The sequence below is a fragment of the Protopterus annectens genome, chromosome 2.part0 (assembly GCF_019279795.1).
Source record: "Protopterus annectens isolate FY-2018-M chromosome 2.part0, PAN1.0, whole genome shotgun sequence".
Classification (NCBI taxonomy): Eukaryota; Metazoa; Chordata; order Ceratodontiformes; family Protopteridae; genus Protopterus; species Protopterus annectens.
In genome coordinates, this window is record NC_056728.1 from 736,193,476 (window position 1) to 736,215,328 (window position 21,853).

General features: G+C 39.1%; 1 protein-coding gene across 3 annotated transcripts in view; it reads left to right on the forward strand.

Moving 5' to 3' along the window:
* LOC122793216 (prostaglandin reductase 1-like) overlaps nucleotides 1-21,853 on the forward strand; it is a 401,739-nt gene that overhangs the window by 290,787 nt on the left and 89,099 nt on the right. The window lies entirely within an intron of this gene.

Consider the following 21,853-nt stretch of genomic DNA (forward strand, 5'->3'; position numbering starts at 1 on the left):
CCAAAGCATGGCAAAGTTGAATGATCTTTGAAATTGCTAAAGTTGAACATACTGCATATGTGTGTCTGTGTATGTGTGTGTGTGTGTGTGTGTGTGTGTGTGTGTGTGTGTGTGTGTGTGTGTGTGTGTGTGTGTGTGTGTGTGTGTGCGTGTGTGTGTGCGTGTGTGTGTAATTCTTTTTTAGCAGCCAGTATCATTAGACTTAGTAATGACTTACTCTGTTAAGGCAACTCAGGTCCTACATTACAGCTCAAAGCAACCATGTCCTTAGTTAGAACCATTTGTTCCCTCAACATTTAAATCAAAATACTCTGCAAAGATTTTATTTAAATCCACCAATTCGTTACATTTCCAAAAACATGTTTCTAGCTCTCTCTCTCTTCTCCATCACTCCTGTTGCATTTGCTATCTACCTAAAGATAAATTCCCTGATCTGCCTGAGATACAAAAATACGTGTCCAAACACTTTCAAACAAAAATCATAAATCTTCAGGACTTAGTCACATACTTGAAACCTTACAAACTTCTTCCTTTTGTTCTTTTATAAGCTGCATTTACATTCAACTTTATCAGGCTTTTCTTACCATCTTCTGATTGGTGCTTATAAGTATCACAAATCCTTTTATATGCCCTACTGCATATCCATTTTTAACAGCAGTTTCTATTCTAGACAACTAAAAACTCTACCAGTCAGTTCTTTCACTTAGCATTCCTCTGCTGTTCTTTTTGCCTATAATCTGTTAGCCTGACAGAGCAAGGATTTTCTACCCTGCTCTACAAACTTCAGTTTAGCCTGCCTTACCATCCTGAGTCATATATTCCAAATAAATGAGTGCATTTGCTAATTTATAGGTTCATAGGTTCATAAGTTGGTACTAGGCTATCGGCCCTAGGGCCTATACAAGCCTAGCCATAACAGTTCCCTGGCTATTTCTTCCCACACTATTTACTTAAATTAAATTCCAATCCCTTCTTGCCTAACTTCTATACCACTATTTGCATACATCCCTACTGACAATATCTCTTTTCTCGATTCCTGTGCTGGCTTAGTTCTTAGAATATTTTCTGCTACTTCATGAATATAATATACTGTATAATTATTATTACTCTCCTTAAAACTTGAATCTGAAATTCTAGTATTTATTTATCTTTTGATCTGCCCTTATTTCATCATCATCATTATGTACTTAATGTTTTGCTTGACTTAGTGTGCATGTATGTCTGCGTGTGTGTGTGTGTGTGTGTGTGTGTGTGTGTGTGTGTGTGTGTGTGTGTGTGTGTGTGTGTGTGCAGAATACCCTTAACTGTGTAACTAAATTGCCCCTTCAAATCAAGTAACCATAAACCACCATGTTCTACAAGGAGAACCAATTCTTTATTAATTATCATCAACTGTTTTTTCCACTGGTTGACAAAAATTATGCCTGACGTATATATGTGTTGAAAGAGGATATCTCTGCCCAGTTCCTCTGTTAAAACACAACTTGTCAGAGAGGAATGGTCCTAACTTAATTCTTACTTCTGACCCTTCAAAAGTCCACTTTATTGACCCTATTATTTTATCTGTCAAATAACACCATCTACTAATCTTAATTTATGTTGGTCTCACCTACCCTCCTTATTCTCACTCTTTCTTCTTAAGTATCCTACCCACTGACTCTCTGCTTGCCCTTCTTTCTTCTTATTTCCAATCTCTGCAACTCTTTCTCCCTCTTTCTGTCTCATTGTTCGAACAACACTGCGTTAACTTCTCAATAACACATTTCTCTACAGTGCCTCCAGTTTTCTTTGTTTTTGCTTTTATCAGCTACTCTGCTCTAATCGCTTACACCACGTGATGGTAATACACCTGTCATGACTGTATCAAAGAGGTTTTATATTTTAACATAACACATATTAACTCAATTAACATGCTCTCTCTGAGACATTCTAGCATTTATCATTCTAGCACAGCTAGTACCATGCTGTTTCTTCTGCAAGAATAGAAAACACCTGGTGCTCATTTGGAGTTCTTATATCCTAAAGCTGTTTAAACCCATTTTATTGCTATGCTCAACTATCATTTGTGCAACCGGTGGTGATTTGATTTTATGGTTCAGGCACTTTCTTATACTCCGCTGTACTTTTATGCATTTTTTAGACTATAGGCAAGATTCATTAATGCCTTTACTAGATGTACACTAAATGTACATGATCTATATTCAAGAACATCCCTATGACATTTTTTGTGCTTTCTAGTCACTCAGAAAGATTATACTAAATGTACACGTAGTATGCACCTTGTGCCAACCTTAATGAATCCCCCTCAATATTTAAGCCTACAAGAAAATCAGTAGGAAAACTAAAATTAGGAGGAGGAAGGTGTGAGTTATGTTTATATGTTTATGTTGTCTGTTTACTCAGAGTGGTGAACATTTATTGTACACTTAATATTAGCATTAATGAATCCCATGGTATATGCATCTTATGTAATTTTCAGAACATGTTCAGGTTATTGCTATACTGTAAACAAATAAAATGACAAACTGGAGAATACAAACTTGCGGACTGCAGATCCAAACAAACAACAAAGAAGTCCAAACACAAATGTGGGCGATAAATCTCCCAAACCAAATGAAAATGAAAACGAAAAAAAAATAAAAAACAACTTTATTCGTATTGTAATAAAGTTGTTTTATTGCTATACTGTGGTATTCTATGTAACTGTTTGGAGTTTTTCTCCCTGGCCTTTCCTGAAAATGGGTATTTGCATATACCCAGTAGAAGTATCCTGTAATACAAGTATGTTAATAAATAAGTAAATAAACTGGAGAACAAAAAGCTACAAATGCCCTACTCATAAAATTCCAGATGAATTTATCAAATGTTTTATTTTCATAAAAAATGCCAACAACCATAGATAGTTTCTGCTCTTTGTCTATAAGTATAAGGCCATTTACATTCCATTTTAATATTCACACAACAGCCATTCTGATAAAAAGCTATTACTCATACACATTTAATATGACTATTCTTTTGGATATATATTTATAACTTGCATCTTGCATACATATACTAATGTATGGCAGGTTGATGCTGCATGTAGTTGCTTCTTCTCAACTCTGTCTGAACCCATGCCATATTTTCCTACAGTTTTCTCATCAGAAAAAGCATTCAAAAACAAAAACTAAATCAATTCTTAACCCCTAAAACTCACTGCAAATATATACAACTACATAAACTTTCTAAATAGGATGTTTACTCCTCCAAATAGGAGTAGTTGCCCCAAACTGATAGTTCTACCCACAGATATTACCTAGTCTAAACTTAACATTAACCATGTTTAAATGCATGTCAGAGCCTGTCTCTCAATTACATGAATTGATATTTGTTCTTTTCTTAGCTCTGTTCTCCACCTAGGTATGAAATACAATGTCCGTGTTGTTAGTAGATGTTAACTTTTAGCCTTAAGAAAAATTACAGTGGCTACCCTTCAATAAATAAACAAAATTGTACAGTGTAATATTTGATGCAATAAGGTACTAAAGCAGCTGGGGAGGCAACTATTTGTATAACTATTCACTTCCCACAATTTCAGACTTCATTTTTTTCCTGAACAACTTGCCAGTATCTCTTTATCCATTTAAATGTTTATAATATAGTACTTATAGTGTTCATTCGGGACATACTTTTCAAACATTTCATGATTGATTGCTTGCACCTGTACATTCCTTGTCCTCATTTAAAAGCAGGCACTGATGGAAAAAAGCTAGTAACTTTGCAAATGCAAGAAAGCACCCATATAGATGTTATTCCAAACATACTGCTAAGACCTGTCATGATTAAGTGGTTGCACCCACAGATGGCTTGTCTATAATTAAAAGAATGCTAATGAAATGAAAAAAGCTAATAATTTTGCAAATACAAGACAAATGTATTATTTTTCATCTCATAATGTGCTGCTGTTTTCATGTCTACTTGCTTAAAAATGCCTATTGCTTACTCTGAGGATATTATTATAGACATCCACCTCTGTAAAATAGGGAAAATTATATTTTAATTCTACATAAAATTTTGTGAGTACACTTTTACATCCCCAAGCAGTCTGAGATCACAATGTTATATTAAGTTTTACTTGCTTCTTTCTATCCTTTCTTATCTTATTACAGTGTAAAGCCAGGGTAAATTATAGCTAGGAAAAAATGTTTTCTAACTTTAATATCACTTGCATATAGAGCAGTGTTGATAAAATTCCACCCACCTTACATTATGCATCTAAACTACCTCTAACGGGACTGATGCTTTTCAGTATTCCCACTGATTAATTTCATATTGCCATTTGCCATGTCCCAACACTGGTCTCTTAGGTTGATAGGTTCATAAGTTGGTACTAGGCTATCGGCCCTAAGGCCTATGCAAGCCTAGCCATAACAATCCCCTGGAATTTTTTTCTCACAATATTTACTTCTCTGGGCCTCTGTCTAGCAGGGTGACTGACATGATCCCCGGGGTGAATTTCCTATCTCCCATCCAGTCATCAAGGTTCCTTTTGAAGAGGGCCAAGGAGGTGCTCTGCTTGACATGTATGGGCAGTCTATTCCAGAGTATAGGGAGTCTCTGGGTCAGGAACCTATCCCTCCAGCATGTTTTGTTCATTGTGATGATAAGGTTTAGATCCCTGGAGCATGTGGCTCTGAGGGATTGGGATTTTTTAAGTGGAGCATGCCCAACAGCTCAGTGTTTGACATGGCCTTGTATGTTAAGCAGAGATCGCCTCTGAGTAGACGATATGCCACAGAGTATAGCTGGAGGTTTTTTAGATGGTCAGCATATGGCATCTGCTTTAGGCCTGTGATTCTTTTAGTGAGGTATTTTTGTGGCCTTTCCAGCTGTTGCAGATGCCTTGTGAGGTACATACCAAATGGGGCATTATACTCTATAATGGGTCTAATGAAGGATGAGTACAGTGGGACAATGACCTCCTTTTTTCTGGATGAAAAGCCCTTAGTGATGAGGTGTGCCACATAGAAGGATTTCCTGACTGTTGTGGTGATGTGGTTATCGAAAGTGAGACCACTGTTCACTTGTGTCCCTAAGTCTCTCATCACACTTTCAATGTTTAGTGTCCTGCCGCCTATGTGGTAATTCATGGGTACATGTTTTTTTCCAAAGGGGATGACTATACATTTCTTGGCATTAAGCTTGAGCCCATGGCTCTGGCACCAGGCATCTGTTTCTGTAAGGCCCTTTTGTAGAATATCCACATCATTTGGGGATTCAATAATGGCTCCCAGTTTGCAATCATCTGCAAAGTTTGTTAGCCAGAGTCCCTTAGTGTTGGCCTGTACTTCAGAGAAGTAGATGCCAAACAAGAGTGGTCCCAGGACTGAACCCTGAGGTACTCCACTTGTCACTTGTCTGGAGCTGGATTTGGAGTCAGCTACCTTTACAGTCTGGGTTCTGTCAGTAAGCCAGTTGGCAACCCATTGAGTGACGCAGGGATTTATGCCCAGCTTAGTAAGTTTATCTGTGATTCCAGAGTGGGGGATGGTGTTGAAGGCCTTGGCAAGGTCCAGATAAGCTGTGTGGACCTCCTTACCCTCATCCACAGCTCTGCAGACCAACTCGAAGAAGTCAATCAGATTCAGGAGACAAGATTGGCCCTTCACAAACCCAAACTGGATGGGTTCCAGTGTCTGGAACTTCTTGAAGTGTCTTCTTGAACTCCATGGTAATCCTGTTTTTTCTAGTCAGTTCATGTGCTTTTTTTTCTTTGTCATTACTCAAGTATTTTCCTTTGGAGCAATGGAAAGGTTTCACTGGCAAATTCTGTCTAGAGTTTTGTTATTATCAGAAGGTTGAGCACCAGAGTCCCCTTCAGCTTGCAAGCTTAATATTTGTTGGTTCTACTTTTTATGTCCTCCTTAGCCTGTTCTGCATCTAAAAATATATCTGATACAGCAGCTTGAATCCCTCCTTACACCTGCCTTTCTAAATCCCCTAATTGACAGGATACACTTGTTCCTCTTCTGTCTGGTGTATAGCAAGTAATTACTTTCCAATAAACACTCTGGTGTTTCCAGTTTTAATATGTTGCTCCCTTTGCCACTGTTTTGTCAGGAGCAGCTCTTTCTGCTAGTGTGATTGCATCTTTACTAAGGTAGGTCTTGGCTGCATGCTCATGGCCTGATTTGAAACATCTAGACAATATGTACTCTCAGTTAAAAAAATGCTACTGTAAAATACCAATCGAGTTGCTTATTTCTCAGTTTTCACACTGAGAGAGCTATACTTTACCTGTATCTCAATGTACAACCATCTTGGAAGTCCTCACTCTAACAAACATCGGCCATCAGCTACAAAAGCATAAACAGTACAGATACTAATAATATGCTGCATATAAGGGCACTCTACCTTAATTGGTAAAGGGACACCCTTCCTACATTACTATACTAAGTGTATAAGTATATGTAAGTATGCATATAATGTTTAACTGGTATGGTTACTGTAGTATACTGTTACTGTACTACTAATGGACAGAAGCAGGTCCTGAATGCTTTATCCCAGGTCCCTTCAAATTATCTATGGTATGAGCCCAGTTATTCTCATTAGAAGTAATGTATATTTCTCGACCATGGGATGGGTAGAACCAATCTTTAACCAAATGGGATAGGTGAATTTGGGGGCAAAATGGCCTGCAATTGCAACTAACCTAATACTTACCTATGAGCCTAAGTTTCTGACCATACCTGTGCAGTTTCCACTTCTTCTTTTCACAACTGGAGTCAAAGTACACTTACCCATTGTTTATTGCACCATGTTTAGGATATAGGCATACTACATTTAACGGGCTTCTCCCAGTTGTACTAGTTTTACTGCCCATACTCTCCTTCTTGTGCCTCTTCTACTTGGAAATGTCAGTTATATTACTAGTAATTTTACTGAACAGTTTACTGCAGTTGCTTAAAACATGTACTGGATGAACATACTTTGCTAGGAAAAAAAATTATACCCACCCTATTGTCCCTCCCCCAGATTAGATGCTAGATCTTGAAGGGACCTGGTCCACTCTCCACCCATACTCACATCACTTCCTTAATACATGAGGATAATCCTTCCTGTTTTCTTCCCAAAACTCTGTTGGCTCAAAACAATCGGCCACCATCTTATCATGTTAACTTCAACTCTGTTTTGATTTGTACTTTGTATACCTAACTAGACCTTCTGATATTCATATACCTAAAAGCTTCTTGTAATAGACACCCCATCCATATCAACCATCTGTTGCCATTTGTTTTAGTACCTATTCTAGCATTTTTCAGTTCTATTTCTTGAAGACTTTCCCAAACCATACTTGAGAATATACTCAAACTCAGATGGAACTTAAACATATCCTCATGTAAGTAGCCAATAGGTCCCTCAGCCAGAATTCCATACCCATGGTCCCTACTTCTCAGGAAACCAGCTGTCCCAAGAGACCTCTTAACTGGCATTCTTCCCTTCACTATAAAACCCAGCCCTTTTTACTTAGAAAAGCAACACTTTTTTCTAAAGTGGCCTAAGATCCTACCCAAACTCAACCCGATTTTCTTTGCGGCTGTTAACACCAACCTAAAAAAACAAACATTGGGTTACCTTTCCTGCCAATCCCTAACCCTGCATTTCCCCCTGTGATGCCCCTGCACTGGCCCAGTAATCAAGGAGCCACAATTCTCACCACTATCACCAGTGAGGGACGTGCACATTGGGAGGATGACAAGTACACACAGAGTAAAGTATAATTTCCCTTAACAGCACACAGAGATCAGTCAGTCTGGGGCTGGTTTCTCACTCTCTCTCCAGATCCCCAGTAAGACTCCCCACTAGCACACTTATAGGGTAAAGATGTCAGCCAGTGGTCAAGCCAAAACCTCCAGCAATCTCTCTGTCCAACTAGTGCTTTGTGTCTCTGCCCAAGTAGCTGACACACACACACACACACACACACACACATACACACACACACACACACACACACACACACACACACACACACACACACACACTTTGAGATTTGATTTATATACAAATGCACAGACACTCCTGGGGAAGGCTGGCACAGGTTCACTAGCTATGCCCCACTTCTGCCCAGACCATAAAGTAGTAACAGCTGATACCAACCATTCTTATCAACTACTATAAGGCCCTTCCCAATGGGTGACCAGTTCTACTGTGTAATGTTACTGTTATCCAAACGGTAAGTGTGTCCAAGACTTTTAAGGCTATTTGAGAGTGACCTGTACAGTGTCACCAAATACATATGCAAGTACACTCAAAGTTTAAATATCTCTAAACAAACCTGCCACAATTAAAAGATTTAAATATATTTAATAATAAATAATAAAAGAACAAGACAATATCCAGTAACTCAACACAGTGACAACATAGTTCAGAATCACAGAAAAAAATATAAAATAACATTGCAGGACAATCTCACATAAAATACAAAAAACATCTAAACTAATCTTACTAAGTTCCTATCTACCTCTAAGAGAAATCACTGTAATCTAAGTCTTACTTGCAAAGCAGCACGCAGGCAGAAGTGCTGGGTGAATGTTTCTAGATCCAAAGACACACACACACACACACACACACACACACACACACACACACACACACACACACACACACACACACACACACACACACACACACTCTTTGAGATTTGATTTATATACAAACGCACAGACACTCCTGGGGAAGGCTGGCACAGGTTCACTAGCTATGCCTCACTTCTGCCCAGACCATAAAGTAGTAACAGCTGCTACCAACCATTCTTATCAACTACTATAAGGCCCTTCCCAATGGGTGACCAGTTCTACTGTGTAATGTTACTGTTATCCAAACGGTAAGTGTGTCCAAGACTTTTAAGGCTATTTGAGAGTGACCTGTACAGTGTCACCAAATACATATGCAAGTACACTCAAAGTTTAAATATCTCTAAACAAACCTGCCACAATTAAAAGATTTAAATATATTTAATAATAAATAATAAAAGAACAAGACAATATCCAAAAACTCAACACAGTGACAACATAGTTCAGAATCACAGAAAAAAATTTAAAATAACATTGCAGGACAGTCTCACATAAATACAAAAAACATCTAAACTAATCTTACTAAGTTCCTATCTGCCTCTAAGAGAAATCACTGTAATCTAAGTCTTACTTGCAAAGCAGCACACAGGCAGAAGTGCTGGGTGAATGTTTCTAGATCCAAAGACAAACAGAAAATGCACAGACTCACTATCAGAGATCGTTCTTAAGTTACTATCAAACATTGCTGCTGGGTTATCTCAGATTACATCATTCTTTGTCACCTCTGCTTTCAGTTCCCAAGCTAACAGATACCAACAGAATTTAACATTTCTCTATGAAAAATACTCATCTTTCAGAAGTTTTCCTAGAACTGGAAGCCATAAAACAGTTACTGCTGGACTCCTGAATTACCCCTAATCCCAACATTCTCTGTATCTCCTCCCTCAGTGTCTATTTGACTCTCTCAGGCACCCTATAAGTGGCCTGCTTAATAGGCCTTTGGAGTCATGGTATCCACATGGTGTTGCACTAGGTGGATGCACCCTGATTTCCCAGTGAACATGTCCCCAAACTCCTGTAACACTGCTTGGATTTCTTGAACCTGGGTAAGGGAAAACTGCTGGAAGATTGATACCCCCCTCCACTGAGGTGTCAGTCCGAGCCTCATTGAGGAGATCAGTCCCCAGATCCCCCTCAGACTCCTCCTGCAATCCACTGCAAATACTCAGCACAAAGGCCTTCCTTTCATGGTAAGGTTTCATCATGTTAATATGGTACAGTTTGTGCTCCTGCCTCTTGCTTAGCAGTTCTACCATGTAGTTAACATCACTGACCTTCCTTACCACCTTGTAGGATCCCTCCCAGGCTGCCTGCAGCTTGTTGTGTCTGACAGGAATGAGAACCATTACCTGCTGCCCTACAGCATACTCTTTAGCTCGAGCATTCCTGTCATACCAGAGCATTTTTATGCTGTTGGGCTTCTGCCAGGTTCTCCTGGGCCAAGCCCATGAGTTCCCTGAGCCTTGTCCTGAGGTTTAGGACATATGCCACAACAGACTCCTTGTGAGATTCACACTCACCCTCCCACTCATCTCAAATTAAGTCTAGAGGCCACCTCACCCTATGCCCATACAGCAACTCAAAGGGTGAAAAACCTATGGATTCCTGGGGAACCTCTCTGTTAGCAAACAACAGACGGGGCAAATATTTGTCCCAATCCCTCTTAAACTGGTTTGCAAATGCCTGTAGCATTATCTTGAGTGTAGAGTTTAACCTCTCAACAAGACCATTAGTCTGGGAATTGTAGGGGGTGGTCTTTAGGTGCTTCACCCGACAGTGCTTCCACAGACAAGTCAGCAGGTCTTACATGAAACTGGCACCTCTATTAGTCAGTATTTCCTTTGGGAAACCTACCATGCTGAAAATCTTTAATAAAGCATTTGCTACCTTTTCTGCCTCAATGGAGGACAGAGCCACTGCCTCAGGGTATCTAGTAGCATAATGCTAGGATATACTTTTTCCCTGTGGAACTTGGGGTACTCAGAGGCCCCACAATATCTATAGCTACCTTCTGAAATGGCTCCTCAGTTACAGGCAAAGGCATCAAAGGAGCTTTCACCTTGTCTCCTGCCTTGCCTACCTTTTGGCACTGCTCACAGGTCCTGCAGCACCCTGTTACATCTCTGGAAATCCCAGGCCAATAGACGTTCTGCATAATATATCTCTTTGTACATTTTATACCCATATGGCCTGCAAAGGGAATATCATGGGCTATGGCTAGAAGTGCCAGACAGTAGGCTCTAGGCAGTACCAACTGCTGTATTCTCTCATCCTCTAGCCCTCCCTCAGATGTCCACTCTCAGTACAGTAACCCTTTGTCCCAGTATACAGATTCCCCCTTCCCTTGAGAATCAGGTGCCTCACTAGCTACCTCCCTCAGGCCTTGTTATGTAGGTCCTGAGAGCTGAGCCTGTCTCAGCTCTCTCTTTGTAACCCTTCCCAGTTCCCCTTCCATAGGAAGTCTGGCATCCTCTGCCAGTGGTGCCTCACTGTCAGCCTGGGTACTGCTACTCACCTCTACCCTTGCAGTCACTCTGTCCAAGGGAACATCAGTGCCCATAAGCAGCTGTGGCTCACCTTCAGTCTCACCGCTATAGGGTATCTCCCTCCTTGAAGTAATCACCTCACCAGTCCTGGCTGCAAGTATGCCATTTGTCTGGGTCTCCCCCAGGCTACCAGATCCACATGCTTGTCTTCAAGCCTGACTGTGTGTAACTGCATGAACAAATGCTACTGCATTATCAAAACCATTCCCTATCAGGACATATGCAGGGATATCCTCAAACACACCTACTTTCTTGCTTCCTTTTCCACCCTCTCAGTCAAGGAGAACCCTAGCCAAAGGTATTTGGAATGGGGTCTCTCCTAAAGCTCTGACTGGAGTAGACTGCCCAAGCAAGTAGTGCTTCTCTGTAACCATTGCAGGCTTCACAATGCTTAGGTCAGAGGCTGTTTCTCTCTTAGCCATGGTCTTTTTCTCATTGACTAAGAAAGGATATAACCTCTTGTGGTGGTTTGGTACCCTTGTTGCCTTGAGACAACCTAATGTTGGCATTTTGTCATTCCTACTTACTGGCTCTCCCATCTTTTGTTCCCCACCTTGCCTCCGTGGACAACTGTATGCTACATGGCCCCACTAGTTGCATTTAAAATATTTAACCCTAGGTCCTGGATGTGTACCGGGACTAGTGCCTTCCCCTGCTACTGGCGGACTCTGTTGGGGCAGTCTGGGCTGCCCACCCTGGGTTCGCTTAGACCCATGAGCAGCATGATGTCCTGCTTGCTAGGTATAGGTCTCCCTTCTTCCTCAACTCATCTACCGTATTGCATTGTCTATCAGCTAACCAGATTCTCATGTCCTCAGGCAAAGAGCTAATGGCTTGTTCCCTCACCAAAAGGTCTGCCATCTCTTTACAAGTGGTGAGCTGGCATCCACACACACACCTATGAAAATAAGTGCTTAGTTCAGCAACATATTCACACACACTTTCATCTAACTTGCATCTATGCTCACAAAACCTTTTCCTATAAGCTTCAGGTGTTAACTTAAAAAAATTTTAGCAAACAATTCCTTCCGACATTATAATTTAAGCAGTTATTATCAGACACTTTGGAAAGAGCAGTTACAGCTTTACCATGGATTAAGGGGGTCAGGAACCCTACCCAGAGCCCTTGGTCAACATTATATTGTTTACATGCCCTCTCAAACATATGAATGAAACTATTAAAATTATCCCCATCTGTAAATTGTGGAAGAAATGTACTCACCTTTGTTGCTTCTGGGGTTTGGTTACTCCCTTCCCCATTACCTCCATGACTGGAAAAGAGTCAGCATCTCCTTTTCATGTTGCCTCTGCCTCTCCTTCTCCTCAGTTCCAGGTGTATCAGTTTCTGATTTTCCTCAGTCTATAGATGCCTCAATCTCTCTGCTGCCTCTATTTCCAAATGCTTGGCCTCTAGCTCAAGTCTCTCCAGATGGATTTTGAAGTCCTCTGTGGAAAGGTCGAGCTGTCCATTTTCTGAGAGTTGTACATCCCCATGGCCAGTTTGATTGTCCTCCTGGTTGCTATTCTCTGATGCAGTCATGACTAAAGCTGCAGTCATATCTGCTTTAGTCAGGTTAGCATGCACCAGTCCTTTAGCCTGGCACATCTCAGCCCACTGGCTCCTTGTCAGCTTGCCATACTCCTCTGCTGACATGCTTGTCTGCTCTCCCTGACTAACTAAGCTAAAAAAAAATAAAACAATTGTGATATGAACTCTGAATGTTCACTGCCTGGTTGATTTAGAGTACAAAAACAAAACACCTTCAGTGACCACTGTACACAAGCTACAGGAATTCAATATCCACACCACTACAGGCCAATTAATATAATATGTGGCTATCTCACCACAATCAACCAATTCATTTGTGATGTGGCTATCCCACCACTGCCAAACAATTAATATGTGACACCCCTGCACTGGCTCAGTAATCAAGGAGCCTCAATCCTCACCACTAGCACCAGTGAGGGATGTGCACATTGGGAGGATAACAAGTACACACACAGTAAAATACAATTTCCCTTAAGAGCACACAGACATCACAGTCAGTCTGGGGCTGGTTTCTCCCTCTCTCTCCAGATCCACAATAAGACTCCCCACTGGCACAGCTATAGGGTTAAGATCGACCGAGTGGTCAAGTCAAAACCTCCAGCACCCTGTCTGTCCAACCAATGCTTTATGTCCCTGCCCAAGTAGCTGGTGTGCGCGCACGCACACACACACACACCCAGACACACACACACACACACACACACACACACACACACACACACACACACACACACACACACACTTTGAGATTTGATTTATATACAAACACACAGACACTCCTGGGGAATGCTGGCACAGGTTCACTAGCTATGCCTACTTCTGCCCAGACTATAAGATAGTACCAGCTGCCACCAACCACTCTTATCAGCTACTATAAGGCCCTTTCCAAATTGTGACCAATTCTACTGTGTAATGTTACTATTATCCAAATGGTAAGTGTTTCCAAGACTTTTAAGGCTATGTAAGAGTGGTCGTACAGTGCCACCAAATACATATGCAAGTACGCTAAGAGCTTAAATATCTCCAAACAAACCAGTCACAATTAAAAAGTTTAAATATATTTAATAAAATAATAAAAGAACAAGGTAATACTCAATAGCTCAACACAGTGACAACAGAGTTCAGAATCACAGGAAATATTTAAAAACAACATTGCAGGACAGTCTCACATAAATACAGAAAACATCTAAACTAATCTTACTAAGTTCCTATCTAGCTCTAAGAGAAATAACTGTAATCTAACTCTTACTTACAGAGCAACACACAGCCAGAAGTGCTGGGTGAATGTTTCTAGGTCCAAAGACAAACACAAAATGCACAGGCTCAATGTCAGAGATAGTTCTTAAGTTACTATAAAAAATTACTGTTGGGTTATCTCAGATTACATCATTCTTTGTCACCTCTGCCATCAATTCCCAGGCTAACAAATACCAACAGAATTTAACATTTCTCTGTGAAAAATACTTATCTCTCAGAAGTTTTCCTAGAACTGGAAGTCGTAAAACAGTTAAACACTTTTACATTTGAAACCTGTAATTATCTCTGTTTCTAGACAATAGAAATAATTTCTAGCTGTAGACATCCTGTCTTCTTGCTGTATTAACTAACTTTATAACACATCATAAAACTCTTCACTTATTTTCTCCGAGTTTGCAAGTTAACTCTGTATGTTCCATCTTCTACCATGAAAACATGCATTTGCACAGGCATATAGTTTATACACATTTCAGCTCTTTTCCAGCAGAGTACACTGTGGTTACATTCCTGAAGCTCAGTACAGAACATACAGTTCAACACATACTTCTACTGGTGCAGAAGTGTGTGTTGAACATACAATTTAACACACACTTCTGCACCAGTAGTTTAATATACACATAACATATAGTTTTCTAAAATTTGTAACACAAGCATACAAATCATATTACTATTCACAAATGACATAGAATTATTTACAAAATTCCAACTAGCTGGGCTGGCAGCCTTTACCCCCCCCAAAAAGATATGCACTCTAAACAAGGTAACAGACCAAATTAGAACAGCTAGGCAAATTTCTCAATTACCTCTTTCCCAGTACTGTAGCAATAAGATAATCCTAGGTTAAAAATGAACATAAAATATTTTTTCTTGGCTACAAATATATATTCAATGTCAGACGTAGTAAAAGTCCAGTAAGGGAAGGATGATCCTTTGCTAATCTACCTTACCAATATAACTGTGTGCACAAGCCCAAGAATATACTGACGGCAGATCATTATGTGTAATGTTCCTTTTGAGCCACTTGTACCTAGATAGCACATGCATATAAGTACTGAGCATGTACAAGAACACTGCTATTTTGTACAGTCAGCCAGAGTGGGTGCTGGCATGAATGGAGATGCACATGTGAGTGTGTTTGAAGTAAATGTTTATGCACACAAAATATCTTGAACCCATACGCCACTTTATCGTCTCTTTTGAATGCATGAGACAAGCAACATGGTGTCAGAAGTGTCATGTCTAAAGTGACATGGTGTCAGAAGTGGCGTATCTAAAACAACTTGGAGACAGAAAGGGATCTGAAGTTGAAGCAGTACATAAGTTATGAGGCATGCAGTTAGAAATGGAGAAACATGCAGGAGTGAACTCACAGCTGTCAGTGATTATTCAAAGGTACTTAAATTCATTTAGATGATTTTTCAGTCACCTCGCATTTGATGAAGCATTCAAAACATTCAAAATAATTACTGAAATAAATGAAATATTCAAAATTACGACATACTGATAAAAGTATTCAAAATAAGTACAAAAGTATCTGAAATAACTTCTGAAATGTTTAAGATGTACAAAAGGGCTAAACCAACTGCATTTTTTCTCAAAGTACTATATTTTCCCATTAACGAAAGCTATTTGAAGTGTTCCTGGAATGTTCAGTGTTTGCAGTGTCAAAGTGAAATGTTTTCAAAGAGACTGTTGTGCATTTGTGCATAATTACAAGTACCTGATCTATGATTATGTTTAAACCTATTTTGTTTTGATGGCAAGGGATTTTGCAGACCTGAACTGCTGGTATTGATAATGATATTATTGAGAATTGGAGAGTGTTTGAACAAGAATATATCTTCATACAGGCTGCTTTTTCTGATAAAGACACATGCAAAGGCAGTCATACTTCTTAATTTAGCAGTCTCAGAATCCATTGAGAGGGAACGTTCATTTGTGCATGCACCTGCCGTATATGCAGGGAAGGGGGAGAAGTAACTGCCATATTGTGATATAGGCTGAAACATGGGAAGTTCCTGAGTGCCAAAAATGTAAATTTAGAGAAATGTGTAACCCTCAAATGAATATTACATTGGAAAGGCTCATATTTTACACAAGAAATCAAACGCCAGATGAAACTATAGCAACATGCATTACTGACTTGAGAAATAATGCAAAAATGCGCAGATCTGGTGAGTTGCGAGATGAGTTGATAAAGGACAGACTTGGGTGTGGTGTTAATAATGATGCAGTGACAAAGATTTTGCTTTGAAATAGTGATTTAACATTGAGCAAAGCATTAGAGATTTGTCAAATATACAAGCAAATATACTCACAAATGAAAAAGCATGCATACAGTGTCTACTAGTGTGAATGTCGATAGTGCGAGACACAAAGCTAAGATAAATAATAGATATAAGTTGAAGAATGTGGCAATACCCAATTTTAACCATAAACTGAAAGGGGCAGATACAAACAATCTTATTGTTACCTGTTTTAATTGTGGAGGTAGCCATGAACCTAAACAAGAAAAGTGCTTAGCTTTTGGTCAGCAATGTCACAAATGTAAAAAGTGGAGTAATTTCAAAAGGTTTTGTAAGTCTAAAGTGCTGCAATCTTTTATTAAAAAGAGAGCATCCAAAGAAGCAAGTAGATCAGTTAGAAAGCCACAAGCAAACTTTTTATGTTGATGGCATATCTCAGCCTGATGAACTTGATAGCCTACTGTGTTATCAGTTGCTGGCAGAGTGAAATATTTTGTACTGTTCGGATTAATTGAAAACCTATAGAACTTAAAGTTGATATTGGGTCTAGGTGCAATGTTATATCAGCACAAATATTTGCCAGAGTAAGAGCTGGTGAGAAACTTGATTCAGCAATGTGTGCAAAGCTAGTTGATTATGGTAGTGAAGAGATTCAAACTGATGGTGCAGTAGGTCTCACATGCCATTCTGCTGGGAACAGCTATGGTTTGCAGTTTTACATAGTCAAAAGACATGTGCAGTCATTGTTAGGCCTCAAAGATAGTTTGAGAATGGGACTGATGTCATTCAATAAGGAGGTCTACCATATAAGTCTGAACAAACATGACAGTTTTATACAGAATATTTTCCATGAATATACTGATATTTTCAACGATGAGCTTGGCAAGCTACCAGTCACGTATTCCATAAGGTTAAACTATGAAGTAAGCCCAGCTGTTTGACCAGCAAGGAAGATTCCAGTAGCAATGCAGAGCAAAGTAAAAACAGCACTAAACAAAATGGTGAATTTAGGTGTGATATCTCCAGTAAAAGAGCCAAACGAATGGGTATCCTGCATGGTTGTAGCTCATAAGAAAAGCTCAGATGATATACAAATATGTATTGATCTGAGAGATTTAAATAAAGCACTTAAACGTCCTCATCATCCATTGTGCACAGTAGAAGAAGTAGCAGATCTCATGCCAAATGCCACTATTTTTTCATTCTTCAATGCAAAAAGTTTGTTTCGGCAAATTTTGCTGGATCACAAATGTTCATTATTAACTACTTTCAGTACGCCATTTGGAAGGTACATGTTTTTGAGAATGCCATTTGGGATAAATTCTGTCAGTAAAGTCTTTCAACATGCAATGGAACAAATTTTTTTCAGGTTAGCCATTTGCTATCATAGTAGACAGCATTATTGTAGGGGGCAATGGTGAAGACGAGCATGACAGAAACCGTAAGAAATTTCTAGACCGTGCATGTAAAGTAAATCTTAAACTGAATCCTCAGAAATGTAAATTCAAGCTGAGAGAAGCTACTTATGTGGGTCATTTGTTTATCAGTTCTGGGTTACAACCAGATCTGGCTAAGCAAATAGCAATTCTTGAGAGGCCAGTTCTAGATGATGTCACATCTTTGCAGTGTTGTCTTGGTATGATCAACTATTTAAGATAGTTCATCCCAGACCTCAGTGAACTTTCAGCACAGTTGTGTGAGTTGGCACACAAAAATGTAAACTGTTCCTGGTTAGAACAACAGCACAGAGCGTTTGAAGTTTTGAAACAGAAAATTGCTTGTCTACCCATTTTGAGATACAATGATATTCGCAAACCAGTAACTCTTTCATGCGATGCTTCAAAATATGGTCTTGGTGCAGCATGTCTTCAAGAAGGCATACCAGTAGCCTATGCATCCAGAATTATAACTCAAACTGAGATTCAGTATGCGCAAATTGAAAAATAGCTTTTGGCAGTAGTGTTCGCATGTACGAAGTTCAATGATTATATTTATGGAAAAGCTGTTCAAATAAAGACTGATCACCAACCTCTATAGACAATTCTAAAAAAGCCAATACATTCAGCCCCAGCATGTTTGCAACTCATGATGTTAAAATTGCAAAAGTACAGTTTCAATATTGTCTACACAAAAGGCAAATATTTATACCTTGCAGATGCTTTGTCGAGAGCACCCCAACAAACCACAGAACAGCATGACAATGAAAAACTAGACTTGGAATTCACAAAGTCAAAAATTTTTCCTTAACACTTCTTGATGAACTCAGACATTACACAGCTCTAGATCCTGTTCTGCAGAAGCTGACTAATGTTATTAATCAAGGATGGCCAGTGCAACAAAGCAGTCTGCCACTTGATGTCCAGAAATATTTTCCTTACTGAGACGAGCTCATGATGGAAGTTGGTATCATCATGAAAGGTCCTAAAGTAGTTATTCCTACAGCATTACAACAGAAATATATTCAGATCTTACATCATGGGCACCCGGGTACTGATTCTACCAAAAGAAGGGCAAGAGGCATAGTATTTTGGCCTTCTATGTCAAAAGATATAGAGAAGGAAACTCTAGCATGTTCTATTTGTAATAGTAATAAACCACACCAACAAAAGGAACAACTTCAGCTAAACCAGATTCCTGAACTACCATGGTTGACAGTTGCTACTGATATTTTCAAATGAAATGATCAACATTATTTAATGTTAGTAGACGCTTACTCGAACTGGTTTGAAATTGACCTTCTTCCTAATCTAACATCCAGCACTGTCATTACAAAATTGAAGAGACATTTTTCTGTGCATGGTAGTCCATACAAAGTTGTATCTGACGATGGTATGCAGTTTACCAGTCAGCGGTTCAAGAAATTTGCTGAGGATTGGAACTTTGCCCATGTTACTAGTAGTCCTGAGTATCCACAGTCCAATGGATTAGCTGAGCGTGCAACCCAAAGTGCAAAATGTTTGTTAGAGAAATCTAAGAGAGATGGTACCAATGTTTTCCTTAACCTTCTCAATCTCAGAAACATTCCCTGAGATAACTTGCTTGGTTCACCAGCTCAGAGATTACTGTGTAAACAGACGAGAACAGCCTTACCAATCAGTAAACAACTGTTGATTCCAAATGCAAAGAACAACAAAGTCATCAAAACCATACCTCTCAACCTCTTAGAGCAAGAAATCTGTACAAAGGAATAAATAAAAGTGGGGCAAAGGCCCAAAAATATGGACAATTTTTAAATATTTATGTTACAAGCTTAGAAAGTTGATAGAATAGGAGGTTTTGCATTAGCATGAATTTTCTGAAGGATATGAAGTCTGGAACTCAAATGTCTGTCATTATTTTTTAACTGCGATATGTAATGTTTTACGCCTAACTTGCCAAAAAACAGAAATATATCAAAAACAGACCAAAATAGGATGCCAAAATCTGGGCATTCTGCGAAAATCTGTACAGCGGAGAGGTATGGCTGTCATTATTTTCCAACTTCAGTCTTTAATAATTTGCCACTACATTTGCTAAAGCACAATTTTATGAAAAATGGACCAAAAATATGAGGCAAAAATCTGGACATTCTGCAAAAATCTGTACAGCTGAGAGATATGAAAAACTCAACTTTTGAAGAAACATCAGTCACAAAAGTTGTACTACGATAAATCTAGCAAACCTCTTAGACCAATAAGACAAGGAGAAACCGTAAGGATGCAAACAATTAAAGGATACGACCAAGTGGGTATTATCAAAAATGTCTGTGAGGAACCAAAATCCTATACTGTTCAATCAGAGGGAATGGAATTTAGAAGAAAATGAAGACATAAACTTCCAGTTTCTGAGCCAGTGAGACAGCAGATTGCCTGTGCCAAAGACTATTTCTCAGAGTGACCTTACACTTGTTCCCATTCTGCAGGACAGTATATTTTCCTCAAGTAATCCTGATGTTATCCTTGAAGTTCCTACTGAGAAGAATTCCCCAGAGACTGTCCTTGTTGCTAAACCCAGTCAAAGCTTTTATGTAACCAGATCGGGTAGAATTTCCAAACCCAATCCAAAATACACAGTGACTTGGAACTGAATTTGATTGTTATTAATACTGAAATGTTATCTAGCGTATATTGTCTTGTTCTACTATTGCATGTTGAACAACTCAAAGAGGGAGGATGTAGATCATTATGTGTAATGTTCCCTTTGAGCCACTGTAGCTAGATAGCAAGTACGTATAAATACTGAGCACGTGTTAGAACAGTGCCATTTTGTACAGTCAGCCAGAGTGAATGCAGGCATGAATGGAGATGCACATGCAAGTGTGTTTAAAGTAATGTGTGAGTCAGTTAATATAAATATAAATGTTTCAGTTACAGTTCCTGACAATGTTTATGTACAATAAATATCTTGAACTCATATGCCACTTTATCGTCTCTTTTGAATGCATGAGACAAGCGACAATGACCATAACCCAAACTAGATAATGCCCCCAACTCCCATAAACAACATGAAAAACTCCACTTGGCACTAGTATACCCCCAATCCTATCCAACAATGAATACATTCAAAATAAAAAGTATTGTAGTATTGTAAATGCAATAACTACCAGCAAAAATATTACCATTCATGGGAACTTCAGAATTAACTTCTTAGGCTCCCGCATACCTCTGAATTGTTCAGATTTTTGCAGAATGTCCAGGATTTGTCTCATATTTTTGGTTTGTTTCTTTGTGGTTTTCAGGCAAAACATTGGGGATTAATTTCACTAAATAATGACAGACATTTATATTTCAGACTTCACATCATTCAGAAAATACATGCTAAAGTAAAACCCATTATTTTAGCAGCTTTATAAGTTTATAAGAACAATAGTTAAAATCTGTTCTTGATTTTTGACCTCCCGACCCACCCATTATATTTGGCTTTGTCTAGTTTACTTGTTGTAAGAGGTTGAATGGTATGCAAAAGCCATATCAAATAATTTCTTAATCACTTTAGCCTTCCATACTATTAAATATACATACCAATCCAATCCTTAGATCTAGAAAGTATACTCTGCTTAACCTTATTATAATGAATGTTACAAACTCTCTCATTCTTGAAGGTTCACCCCATGAATTATAATTGGCCCATCTTATATACCTTTGCATACAAAGCCACCAGGAAAGTGCATCCTATTCTACCTTCAGACATGAGTGTCAAGACAATTCTAAGTTAAAATAATTCCACAGACTAGTTGCCTACTTTACAGTGTCCAGTCCCCAGATACAGGAACTAACATGGTAATCAAAATGCTCTTCAACATTCAAAATAAACTCTTCCCCATCCCCATCATATTTTTCTAAAACCCAACACCAGCTGAAAGCTCTCAAACTCAGACAGCAAGTCTAGGATTACTGGAAAAAATTCAGGAACTCTAAAGACCAAAAAAGTTATATCACAGTTCATAATATAGCAAAAAAGGCAATCAGACAATAGAAAGCTGAATATATGAAATCCCAGCAAACCAGCTACTTATGCAGTCCAAAGCAGTTAGCCTCCTAACCAGTTACTATTGGTTTATGGTTCATCAAAAGATTCTGATAACTGGTACCGTGTCACTCTGTAAAGGGCTTATACTCGCCCCTCACACACACACACACACACACACACACACACACACAC